Source organism: Misgurnus anguillicaudatus, chromosome 7 (genome assembly GCF_027580225.2).
Source record: "Misgurnus anguillicaudatus chromosome 7, ASM2758022v2, whole genome shotgun sequence".
In the NCBI taxonomy this organism is placed as follows: domain Eukaryota; kingdom Metazoa; phylum Chordata; class Actinopteri; order Cypriniformes; family Cobitidae; genus Misgurnus; species Misgurnus anguillicaudatus.
The window spans coordinates 12,219,011-12,231,842 of NC_073343.2; the positions used below are offsets into that span (position 1 = coordinate 12,219,011).

At 43.5% G+C, this 12,832-nt stretch overlaps 1 protein-coding gene across 2 annotated transcripts in view; it reads left to right on the forward strand.

The window, feature by feature from the left end:
• The window catches only part of stac (SH3 and cysteine rich domain), a 302,110-nt gene that overhangs the window by 271,121 nt on the left and 18,157 nt on the right, over positions 1-12,832 (forward strand). The window lies entirely within an intron of this gene.

The window sequence follows — 12,832 nt, forward strand, 5'->3', positions numbered from 1 at the left end:
TTCGCAATTTATCATCTACAATGTTTCGGCATCATGTTGACCACTTATGGTGTCAATCGCATGAATCACATACGAGGAGTATTTAAAGGTTCACAGCATGTAACTGTCAGCCTTGAATATGCTGGAAAATGAAAGCAAAGTTTGATGCGTTGCCATGGGAACAGCGTTCGAGATATCAAAAATCCCTTCGCATTTTATCATCTACAATGTCTCGGCATCATGTTGACCACTTTTGGTGTCAATCGCATGAAAATCCTAGAAGGAGTATTTATAAGTTAACTGCATGCAACTGAAAGGCTTAAATATGCCTTTAAAATGAAAGTAAAGTTTGACGCATTGCCATGGGAACAGCGTTAGAGATATCAAAAATCCCTTCGCAATTTATCATCTACAATGTCTCGGCATCCTGTTGACCACTTTTGGTGTCAATCGCATTAATATCCTAAAAGGAGTATTTAAAAGAACATCACATGGAACTGTCAAAAAAATCAACCTTTGTGACTGCAACACTTCCTGGCGCCTGGTGGTGGCGCTATACCCGAGACTTACAATAGGCACATCGATGCGATCGGAATCTTCAGACGAACAAACACCCCGCGTGTCATCACTATAAGACATTTTTTGCCTTAGATATTAGACACTTCCTGTTTCTCTGATTTCCCCATGACTTTGCCGCTTCGCCATGGCAACTCCGTTCGAGATATCAAAAATCCCTTCGCAATTTAGCAAGACCAATGTCTTGACATCATGATCACCACGTTTGGTGTCATTTGCATGAATCCCCTAGGAGGAGTATTCAAAAGTTCACCGCATGCATTTTTTAAACAATCCAAAATGGCCGACTTCCTGTGAGGCGGAGCTAATATGTTAGAGTACGAAAGTTGTTCGGGTCGATGAGATCTATATGCGTACCAACTTTCGTACATGTGCGTGCATGTTTGTCCGATCTATGCACCAATGTTTTTTTTTCCATTACAGGGGGCGCTACAGAGCCCCCCTGCCACGACCGTGTTCCAGCCTTTGGTTTTCTGCGATGACGGACGACTCTGACATCTGTGCCAAATTTCAAGAGTTTTCGAGTATGTTAAGGCACTCAAAATTCCCAAAAGTGTTGAAAAAAATAATAAAAAAAAAAAATAATAATAAATATAGCTGCAAGCAGCAATGGCGGGCCCTCGCACGTTTTTTTATCGCTACACGGTGCGTCCGAGAAAATGATGCACGGTGGGCAAGGGCATCAAGTGGGTAAATATTAGTGGGCTATTTAATGTTGTTAATGAGCCATTTGGGGACTGTAGGTAAAAGAAACCCCACATTTTAGACAAACGGGGGCAGTAATGAGCCACTCAAGAGACACGCCTATATCTGTCCTTTTTGTGCACACTTAACAGTCGACAACTCTGATGTGTGTGCCAACTTTTAGGTTAATCAAAGCACGCCAAGAGCCCTAAATATGCCTGAAATAAAAGTAAAGTTTGCGGCATTGCCATGGGAACAGCGTTCGAGATATCAAAAATCCCTTCGCAATTTATCATCTACAATGTCTCAGCATCATTTTGACCACTTCTGGAGTCAATCGCATGAAAATCCTAGAAGGAGTATTCAAAAGAACCTTGCATGGAACTGTCAAAAAAATCCAGCTTTGTGACTGACACACTTCCTGGCGCCTGGTGGTGGCGCTATACCCGAGACTCACAATAATCACATCGATGCGATCGGAATCTTCAGACGAACAAACACCCCGCATGTCATCACAATAAGAAATGTTTTGCCTTAGATATTAGACACTTCCTGTTTCTCTGATTTCGCCATGACTTTGTCGCTTCGCCATGGCAGAACCGTTCGAGATATCAAAAATCCCTTCGCAATTTAGCAAGTACAATGTCTCGACATCATGATCACCACGTTTGGTGTCAATCCCATGAATCCCCTAGGAGGAGTATTCAAAAGTTCACCGCATGCATTTTTTAAACAATCCAAAATAGCTGACTTCCTGTTGGGCGGAGCTTAAATGTTAGAGGGCGAAAGTTGTTCGGGTCGATGAGATCTATATGTGTACCAACTCTCGTACATGTGCGTAAATTTTTGCCCGATCTGTGCCCCAATGTTTGTTTTTGAATTACAGGGGGCGCTACAGAGCCCCCGTGCCACGCCCGTGTTCCAGCCTTTGGATTTCTGCGATGACGGACGACCCTGACGTCTGTGCCAAATTTCAAGAGTTTTCGAGTATGTTAAGGCACTCAAAAAGTCCAAAAGTGTTGAAAAAAAAAATAATAATAATAATAATAAAAATAATAATCCGAGCAAAAACAATAGGGCTTCGCACCTTTCGGTGCAGGCCATTCTGGCCTGCTCCTCGGTGCTCGGGCCCTAATAATAAAAATAATAATCCGAGCAAAAACAATAGGGCTTCGCACCTTTCGGTGCAGGCCATTCTGGCCTGCTCCTCGGTGCTCGGGCCCTAATAATAATAAATATAGCTGCAAGCAGCGATGGCGGGCCCTCGCACGTTATTTTACCGCTATACGATGCCTCCGAGAAAACGATGCACGGTGAGCAAGTGCATCAAGTGGGTAAATATCAGTGGGCTTTTTCATGTTGTTATTGACCCATTTGGGGACTGTAGGTAAAAGAAACCCCACATTTTAGACAAACGGGGGCGCTGGTGAGCCACTTAAGAGACACGCCTATGTCTGACCTTTTTGTGCACAACTTAACAGTCAACAACTCTGATGTGTGTGCCAAGTTTTAGGTTAATCTAAGCACGCCAAGAGCCTTAAACATGCCTGAAATTAAAGTAAAATTTGACGCGTTGCCATGGGAACAGCATTGGAGATATCAAAAATCCCTTCGCAATTTATCATCTACTATGCCTCGGCATCATGTTGACCACTTTTGGTGTCAATCGCATGAAAATCCTAGAAGGAGTATTTAAAAGAGCATTGGATGGAACTGTCAAAAAAATCCACCTTTGTGACTGACACACTTCCTGGCGCCTGGTGGTGGCGCTATACCCGAGACTCACAATAGGCACATCGATGCGTTCGGAATCTTCAGACGAACAAAAGTCCTGCGTGTCATTACAATAAGACATTTTTTGCCTTAGATATTAGACACTTCCTGTTTCTTTGATTTCGCCATGACTTTGTCGCTTCGCCATGGCAGAACCGTTCGAGATATCAAAAATCCCTTCGCAATTTAGCAAGTACAATGTCTCGACATCATGTTCACCACGTTTGGTGTCAATCGCATAAATCCCCTAGGAGGAGTATTTAAAAGTTCATCACATGCGTTTTTGAAACAATCAAAAATGGCCGACTTCCTGTTGGGCAGAGCTAATAGGTTTAAGGGCGAAAGTTGTTCGGGTCGATGAGTTCTATATGTGTACCAACTCTCGTACATGTGCGTACATTTTTGCCTGATCTGTGCCCCAATGTTTGTTTTTGAATTACAGGGGGCGCTACAGAGCTCCCTTGCCACGCCCGTGGTCCGGCCTTTGCCCGGACCTGATGGCCGACGACTCTGATGTCTGTGCAAAATTTCAAGAGTTTTTGAGTATGTTAAGGCCCCCAAATTGCCCCGAAACGTAAAAAAATAATAATAATAATAATAATAATAATAAATATAGCTGCAAGCAGCAATGGCGGGCCCTCGCACGTTATTTTACCGCTACACGGTGCCTTCGAGAAAACGATGCACGGTGGGCATGTGCATCAAGTGGGTAAATATCAGTGGACTATTTAATGTTGTAACTGACCCATTTGGGGACTGTAGGTAAAAGAAACCCCACATTTAGATAAACCGGGGCGCTAGTGAGCCACTTAATAGACACGCCTTTATCTGACCTTTTTGTCAACACTTAACAGCTGACAACTCTGATGTGTGTGCCAAATATAAAGTTCAACTAAGCACGCCAAGAGCCTTAAACATGCCTGAAATTAAAGTAACGTTTGACGCGTTGCCATGGGAACAGCATTTGAGATATCAAAAATCCCTTCGCAATTTAGCGTCTACAATGTCTCAGCATCATGTTGACCACTTCTCGTGTCAATCGCATGAATCCCATACGAGGAGTATTTAAAGGTTCACAGCATGTAACAGTCAGCCTTAAATATGCTGGAAAGTGAAAGCAAAGTTTGACGCGTTGCCATGGGAACAGCGTTTGAGATATCAAAAATCCCTTCGCAATTTATCATCTACAATGTCTCACCATTATGTTGCCCACTTCTGAAGTCAATCACATTATTTCCTCAGGAGGAGTATTTAAAAGTTTACCGCATGCAGATGTAAGGTTTAAATATGCCTTAAAAACGAAAGTAAAGTTTGACAGGTTGCCATGGGAACAGCTTTTGAGATATCAAAAATCCCTTCGCAATTTATCATCTACAATGTCTCGGCATCATGTTGACCACTTTTGGTAACAATCGCATGAAAATCCTAGAAGGAGTATTTAAAAGAACATCGCATGGAACTGTGAAAAAAAATCACCTTTGTGATTGACACAATTCCTGGCGCCTGGTGGTGGCGCTATACACGGGAGTCACAATAGACACATCAATGCGATCGGAATCTTTAGACGAACAAACTTCCCGCATGGCATCACAATAAGATATTTTTTGCCTCAGATATTAGACACTTCCTGTTTCTCTGATTTCGCCACAACTTTGTCGCCTCGCCATGGCAGAACCGTTCGAGATATCAAAAATCCCTTCGCAATTTAGCAAGTCCAATGTCTCGACATCATGTTCACCACTTTTGGTGTCAATCGCATTCATCCTCTAGGAGGAGTATTTAAAAGTTCACCGCATGCATTTTTTAAACAATCCAAAATGGCGGACTTCCTGTTGGGCGGAGCTAAAATGTTAGAGGGCGAAAGTTGTTCGGGTCGATGAGATCTATATGTGTACCAACTTTCGTAAATGTGCGTACATGTTTGCCCGATCTGCGCACTACTGTTTGTTTTTGCATTACAGGGGGCGCTACAGAGCCCCCGTGCCACGCCCGTGTTCCAGCCTTTGTCTGTTCGCAATGACGGACGACTTTAACGTCTGTGCCAAATTTCAAGAGTTTTCGAGTATGTTAAGGCACCCAAAATGCCCAAAAGTGTTAAAAAAAAAAAAAAAAAAAAAAAAAAAAATAATAATAATAAATTCGAGCAAAAACAATAGGGCTTCGCACCTTTCGGTGCAGGCCATTCTGGCCTGCTCCTCGGTGCTCGGGCCCTAATAAAAATAATAATCCGAGCAAAAACAATAGGGCTTCGCACCTTTCGGTGCAGGCCATTCTGGCCTGCTCCTCGGTGCTCGGGCCCTAATAATAAACCGAGCAAAAACAATAGGGCTTTGCACCCACGGTGCAGGCCATTCTGGCCTGCTCCTCGGTGCTCGGGCCCTAATTAAAGCTGCAAGCAGCGATGAAAGGGCCCTCGCACGCATGTGCACCGCCACTCTTTGGCATTAGTAAAGCAGTGAACCAGGGGGATATGAATTAAAGTGGGTAAATATAGGTGAATATTCAAAGAAAAATTGATGTGCCACACCGCCTGTGTGCAGCAGGTGGCGCTATGATGGTACCTGATTATTGTTATATTGACGTGTTCAGGCCGGGACCCTTATCAATCGTGTGAAGTCTGGGGCGGATCGAACAATGTATGCCTGAATTACAACAGCTTCCTGTTTAATGGTGAAACATCACACTTTGCCAGGCTGCCACGGACACGCCCTTCAACTAAAAGTCAAGATCTTCGCAATTTATCATCGCAAAGGGCTTAAGATCAGTCTGACCAAATGTGATGATGATTTTATTTAATCTCTAAGAGCAGTAAATCACAGCGTAAAACATGGCATTTCCTGCTACCTCTAGGTGGTGCTATGACTGAAGCTGAATATTGGCATTGAAATGTGTTCAGGCCAAGACTCTTATCAAACGTGCAAAGTGTGGGGCAGATTGGACATTGTATGCCTTAGTTATAACAACTTCCTGTTTCATGGCGAAAAAATGCCGAACTTTGTCAGGCCGCCACGGACACATCCTCCAACGAAAAGTCAAGATCTCCGCAATTTAGCATCGCAAAGGCCTTTAGATGAGACTGACCAAATATGATAATGATCGGATAAAATCGCTAGGAGGAGTTCGTTAAAGTACGACGCTTGGAAATGTCAAAAAATGACAGAGAAAATTCAAAATGGCCGACTTCCTGTGGGGTTTAGAGCTTAGCTCCAAGAGACTTTTTTGTAGGTCTTGGGGTGATAGATGATCCTACCAAATTTTGTATCTGTACGTTTTTCGTAGTGTGGGGGCTGTTCTTTTGAAATTTTGCAGGTGGCGCTATCGAGCCATTTTTACACGCCCACTTCTGAAGCCTATACTACATGTAAATTTTCGCCACTTCTGACGCGTGTGCAAATTTTCATGAGTTTTCGGATATGTTTAGGCCCTCAAAAATGCAATCCATTTCGGAGAAGAAGAAGAAGAAGAAGAAGAAGAAAAATAATAATAATTAAAGCTGCAAGCAGCGATGGAAGGGCCCTCGCACGCATGTGCACCGCCACCCTATGGCATTAGTTAAGCAGTGAACCAGGGGGATATGAATTAAAGTGGGTAAATATAGGTGGATATTCAAAGGACAAAAAATGTGCCACACCGCTTGTGTGCAACAGGTGGCGCTATGACTGTACCTGATTATTGTTATATTGACGTGTTCAGGCCGGGACCCTTATCAAACTTGTGAAGTCAGGGGCAGATCGGATAATGTATGCCTGAATTACAACAGCTTCCTGTTTCATGGCGAAATATCACACTTTGCCAGGCTGCCACAGACACGCCCTTCAACGAAAAGTCAAGATCTTCGCAATTTATCACGGCAAAGGGCTTACATCAGTCTGACCAAATATGATGATGATTTGATTAAATCTCTAAGAGCAGTAAATCACAGCGTAAAACATGGCATTTCATGCTACCTCTAGGTGGCGCTATGACTGAAGTTGAATATTGGCATTAAAATGTGTTCAGGTTAAGACCCTTATCAAACATGTGAAGCGTGGGGCAGATTGGACATTGTATGCCTGAGTTATAACAACTTCCTGTTTCATGGCGAAAATGCCGAACTTTGTCAGGCCGCCACTGACACACCCTCCAACGAAAAGTCAAGATCTCCGCAATTTAGCATCGCAAAGGCCTTTAGATGAGACTGACCAAATATGATAATGATCGGATTAAATCGCTAGGAGGAGTTCGTTAAAGTACGACGCTTGGAAATGTCAAAAAATGACAGAGAAAATTTAAAATGGCCGACTTCCTGTGGGGTTTAGAGCTTCGCTCCAAGAGACTTTTTTGTAGGTCTTGGGGTGCTAGATGATCCTACCAAATTTCGTATCTGTACGTTTTTCGTAGTGGGGGGGCTGTTCTCTTGAAATTTTGCAGGTGGCGCTATCGAGCCATTTCTACACGCCCACTTCTGACGCCTATACTACATGTAAATTTTCGCCACTTCTGACGCGTGTGCAAATTTTCATGAGTTTTCGGGTATGTTTAGGCCCTCAAAAATGCGATCCATTTCGGAGAAGAAGAAGAAGAAGAAGAAGAAGAAGAAGAAAAATAATAATAATAATAAACGGAGCAAAAACAATAGGGTCCTCACACCCTGGTGTGCTCGGGCCCTAATTAAAGCTGCAAGCAGCGATGGAAGGGCCCTCGCACGCATGTGCACCGCTACCCTATGGCATTAGTAAAGCAGTGAACCAGGGGGGTATGAATTAAAGTGGGTAAATATAGGTGGATATTCAAAGGGAAACTGATGTGCCACACCGCCTGTGTGCACTGTGCAGCAGGTAGCGCTATGACTGTACCTGATTATTGATATATTGACGTGTTCAGGCCGGGACCCTTATCAAACTTGTGAAGTCGGGGGCAGATCGGATAATGTATGCCTGAATTACAACAGCTTCCTGTTTCATGGCGAAATATCACACTTTGCCAGGCTGCCACGGACACGCACTTCAACGAAAAGTCAAGATCTTCGCAATTTATCACCGCAAAGGGCTTAACATCAGTCTGATCAAATATTATTATGATTTTATTAAATCTCTAAGAGCAGTAAATCACAACGTAAAACAAGACATTTCCTGCTACCTCTAGGTGGCGCTATGACTGAAGCTGAATATTGGCATTGAAATGTGTTCAGGCCGAGACTCTTATCAAACATGTGAAGTGTGTGGCAGATTGGACATTGTATGCCTTAGTTATAACAACTTCCTGTTTCATGGCGAAAACGCTGAACTTTGTCAGGCCGCCACGGACACACACTCCAACGAAAAGTCAAAAACTCCGCAATTTAACATCGCAAAGGCCTTTAGATGAGATTGACCAAATATGATGACGATCTGTTAAAATCTCTAGGAGGAGTTCGTTAAAGTATGAAGCCTGGAAATGACAAAATTTGCACAGAAATCACAGCAATAAATCAAAATCGCCGACTTCCTGTGGGGTTTAGAGCTTCGCTCCAAGAGACTTTTTTTGTAAGTCTTGGGGTGATAGATGATCCTACCAAATTTCGTATCTGTATGTTTTTCGTAGTGGGGGGGCTGTTCTTTTGAAATTTTGTAGGTGGCGCTATCGAGCCATTTCTACACGCCTATTTCTGTCTCCTATGCCACATGTAAATTTTCGCCACTTCTGACTTGTGTGCAACGTTTTATGACTTTTTGAGCTTGTTTAGCCTGTCAAAAATGTGATTCATTTAGCGATACTTTGCGAGGCCGCCACAGACACGCCCTTTAATGAAAAGTCAAGGTCGTCGCTATTTATCGTTACAAAAAGTCTTGAGATTAGACTGATGAAATATGATGTTGATATGGTTAAATCTCTAAGAGCAGTAAGTTACAGCATAAAACATAGTATTTCCTGTTGCCTCTAGGTGGCGCTATAACTGTCACTGAATTATACCATGTTGATGTGTTCAGGCCGGGACCCTTATCAAACGTGTGAAGTCAGGGGCAGATCGGACAATGTATGCCTGAATTACAACAGCTTCCTGTTTCATGGCGAAACATCACACTTTGCCAGGCCGCCACGGACACGTTCTTCAATGAAAAGTCAAAAGCTCCGCAATTTAGCATCGCAAAGGCCTTTAGATGATACTGACCAAATATGATGATGATCGGATTAAATCTCTAGGAGGAGTTCGTTAAAGTACGACGCTTGGAAATGTCAAAAAATGACAGATAAAATTCAAAATGGCCGACTTCCTGTGGGGTTTAGAGGTTCGCTCCAAGAGACTTTTTTGTAGGTCTTGGAGTGATAGATGATCCTACCAAATTTCGTATCTGTAAGTTTTTCGTAGTGGGGGGGCTGTTCTCTTGAAATTTTGCAGGTGGCGCTATCGAGCCATTTTTACACGCCCACTTCTGACGCCTATACTACATGTAAATTTTCGCCACTTCTGACGCGTGTGCAAATTTTCATGAGTTTTCGGGTATGTTTAGGCCCTCAAAAATGCGATCCATTTCGGAGAAGAAGAAGAAGAAGAAGAAGAAGAAGAAGAAGAAGAAGAAAAATAATAATAAACGGAGCAAAAACAATAGGGCTTTGCACCCACGGTGCAGGCCATTCTGGCCTGCTCCTCGGTGCTCGGGCCCTAATTAAAGCTGCAAGCAGCGATGGAAGGGCCCTCGCACGCATGTACACCGCCACCCTATGGCATTAGTAAAGCAGTGAACCAGGGGGATATGAAATAAAGTGGGTAAATATAGGTGGATATTCAAAGAAAAATGTATGTGCAACACCGCCTGTGTGCAGCAGGTGGCGCTATGACGGTACCTGATTATTGTTATATTGACGTGTTCAGGCCGGGACCCTTATCAAACGTGTGAAGTCTGGAGCAGATCAAACAATGTATACCTGAATTACAACAGCTTCCTGTTTCATGGTGAAACATCACACTTTGCCAGGCTGCCACGGAGACGCCCTTCAACGAAAAGTCAAGATCTTGCCAATTTATCATCGCAAAGGGCTTAAAATCAGTCTGACCAAATATGATGATGATTTGATTAAATCTCTAAGAGCAGTAAATCACAGCGTAAAACATGTCATTTCCTGCTACCTCTAGGTGGCGCTATGACTGAAGCTGAATATTGGCATTGAAATGTGTTCAGGCAAAGACCCTTATCAAACGTGTGAAGTGTGGGGCAGATTGGACATTGTATGCCTTAGTTATAACAACGTCCTGTTTCATGGCGAAAACGCTGAACTTTGTCAGGCCGCCACGGACACACCCTCCAACAAAAAGTCAAAAGCTCCGCAATTTAACATCGCAAAGGCCTTCAGATAAGATTGACCAAATATAATGACGATCTGATAAAATCTCTAGGAGGAGTTTGTTAAAGTATGAAGGCTGTAAATGACAAAATTTGCACAGAAATCACAGCGAAAAATCAAAATGGCTGACTTCCTGTGGGGTTTAGAGCTTCGCTCCAAGAGACTTTTTTGTAGGTCTTGGGGTGATAGATGACCCTACCAAATCTCGTATCTGTAGGTTTTTCATAGCGGCGGGGCTGTTCTCTTGAAATTTTGCAGGTGGCGCTATTGAGCCATTTCTACACGCCTACTTCTGGCGCCTATGCCACATGTAAATTTTCGGCACTTCTGACATGTGTGCAACGTTTTATGACTTTTTGAGCTTGTTTAGCCTGTCAAAATGCGTTTCATTTAGCGATACTTTGCGAGGCCGCAACGGACATGCCCTTTAATGAAAAGTCAAGGTCGTTGCTTTTTATCATCACACAAGGTCTTGAGATTACACTGGTGAAATATGATGTTGATATGTTTAAATATCTAAGAGCAGTAAGTCACAGCGTAAAACATGGTATTTCCTGCTGCCTCTAGGTGGCGCTATGACTGTTACGGAATTATGCCATGTTTATGTGTTCAGGCCGGGACCCTTATCAAACGTGTGAAGTCGGGGGCAGATCGGTCAATGTATGCCGGAATTACAACAACTTCATGTTTCATTGCGAAACATCACACTTTGCCAGACCGCCACGGACACGCCCTTCAACAAAAAGTCAAGATCTTCGCAATTTATCATCGCAAAGGGCTTAAGATCAGTCTGACCAGATATGATGATGATTTGATTAAATCTCTAAGAGCAGTAAATCACGGCGTAAAACATGTCATTTCCTGCTACCTCTAGGTGGCGCTATGACTGAAGCTGAATTTTGGCATGGAAATGTGTTCAGGTCAAGACCCTTATCAAATGTGTGAAGTGTGGGGCAGATTGGACATTGTATGCCGGAGTTAGAACAACATCCTGTTTAATGGCGAAAACGCTGAACTTTGTCAGGCCGCCACGGACACGCCCTCCAACGAAAAGTCAAAAGCTCCGCAATTTAACATCGCAAAGGCCTTTAGATGATACTGACCAAATATGATGATGATTGGATTAAATCTCTAGGAGGAGTTCGTTAAAGTACGAAGCCTGGAAATGCCAAAATTTGCACAGAAATCACAGCGAAAATTAAAAATGGCCGACTTCCTGTGGGTTTTAGAGCCTGGTTCCAAGGGACTTTTTTGTAGGTCTTGGGGTGATAGACGATCCTACCAAATTTCCTATCTGTACGTTTTTCGTAGCGGGAGGGTTGTTCTTTTGAAATTTTGCAGGTGGCGCTATCGAGCCATTTCTACACACCTACTTCTGACGCCTATACCACATGTAAATTTTCGTCAATTCTGACGCGTGTGCAAAGTTTCATGAGTTTTCGAGCATGTTTAGGCCCTCAAAAATGCGATTCATTTCGGAGAAGAAAAAGCAGAAGAATCTGAGCAAAAACAATAGGGCTTTGCACCTACGGTGCAGGCCATTCTGGCCTGCTCCTAGGTGCTCGGGCCCTAATAATAATAAACGGAGCAAAAACAATAGGGTCCTCACACTTGTGTGCTCGGGCCCTAATAAACGAAGCAAAAACAATAGGGCTTTGCACCCACGGTGCAGGCCATTCTGGCCTGCTCCTCGGTGCTTGGGCCCTAATAATAATAAACGGAGCAAAAACAATAGGGTCCTCACACCCCGGTGTGCTCGGGCCCTAATAATAATAAACGGAGCAAAAACAATAGGGTCCTCACACCCCAGTGTGCTCGGGCCCTAATAATAAACGGAGCAAAAACAATAGGGTCCTCACACTGGTGTGCCCGGGCCCTAATAATAATAATAAACGAAGCAAAAACAATAGGGCTTTGCACCCTCGTGCTCGGGCCCTAATTAAAGCTGCAAGCAGCGATGGAAGGGCCCTCGCATGCATGTGCACCGCTACCCTATGGCATTAGTAAAGCAGTGAACCAGGGGGATAAGAATTAAAGTGGGTAAATATAGGTGGATATTCAAAGGAAATTTGATGTGCCACAATGCCTGTGTGCAGTAGGTGGCGCTGTGACTGTACCTGATTATTGTTATATTGACATGTTCAGGCCGGGACCCTTATGAAACTTGTGAAGTATGTATGAATTACAACAGCTTCCTGTTTCATGGCGAAACGTCACACTTTGCCAGGCTGCCACGGACACGCCCTTCAATGAAAAGTCAAGATCTTCGCTAATTATCATCGCAAAGGGCTTAAGATCAGTCTGACCAGATATGATGATGATTTTATTAAATCTCTAAGAGCAGTAAATCACAGCGTAAAACAAGGCATTTCCTGCTACCTCTAGGTGGCGCTAGGACTGAAGCTGAATATTGGCATTGAAATGTGTTCAGGCCAAGACTCTTATCAAACGTGTGAAGCGTGGGGCAGATTGGACATTGTATGCCTTAGTTATAACAACTTCCTGTTTCATGGCGAAA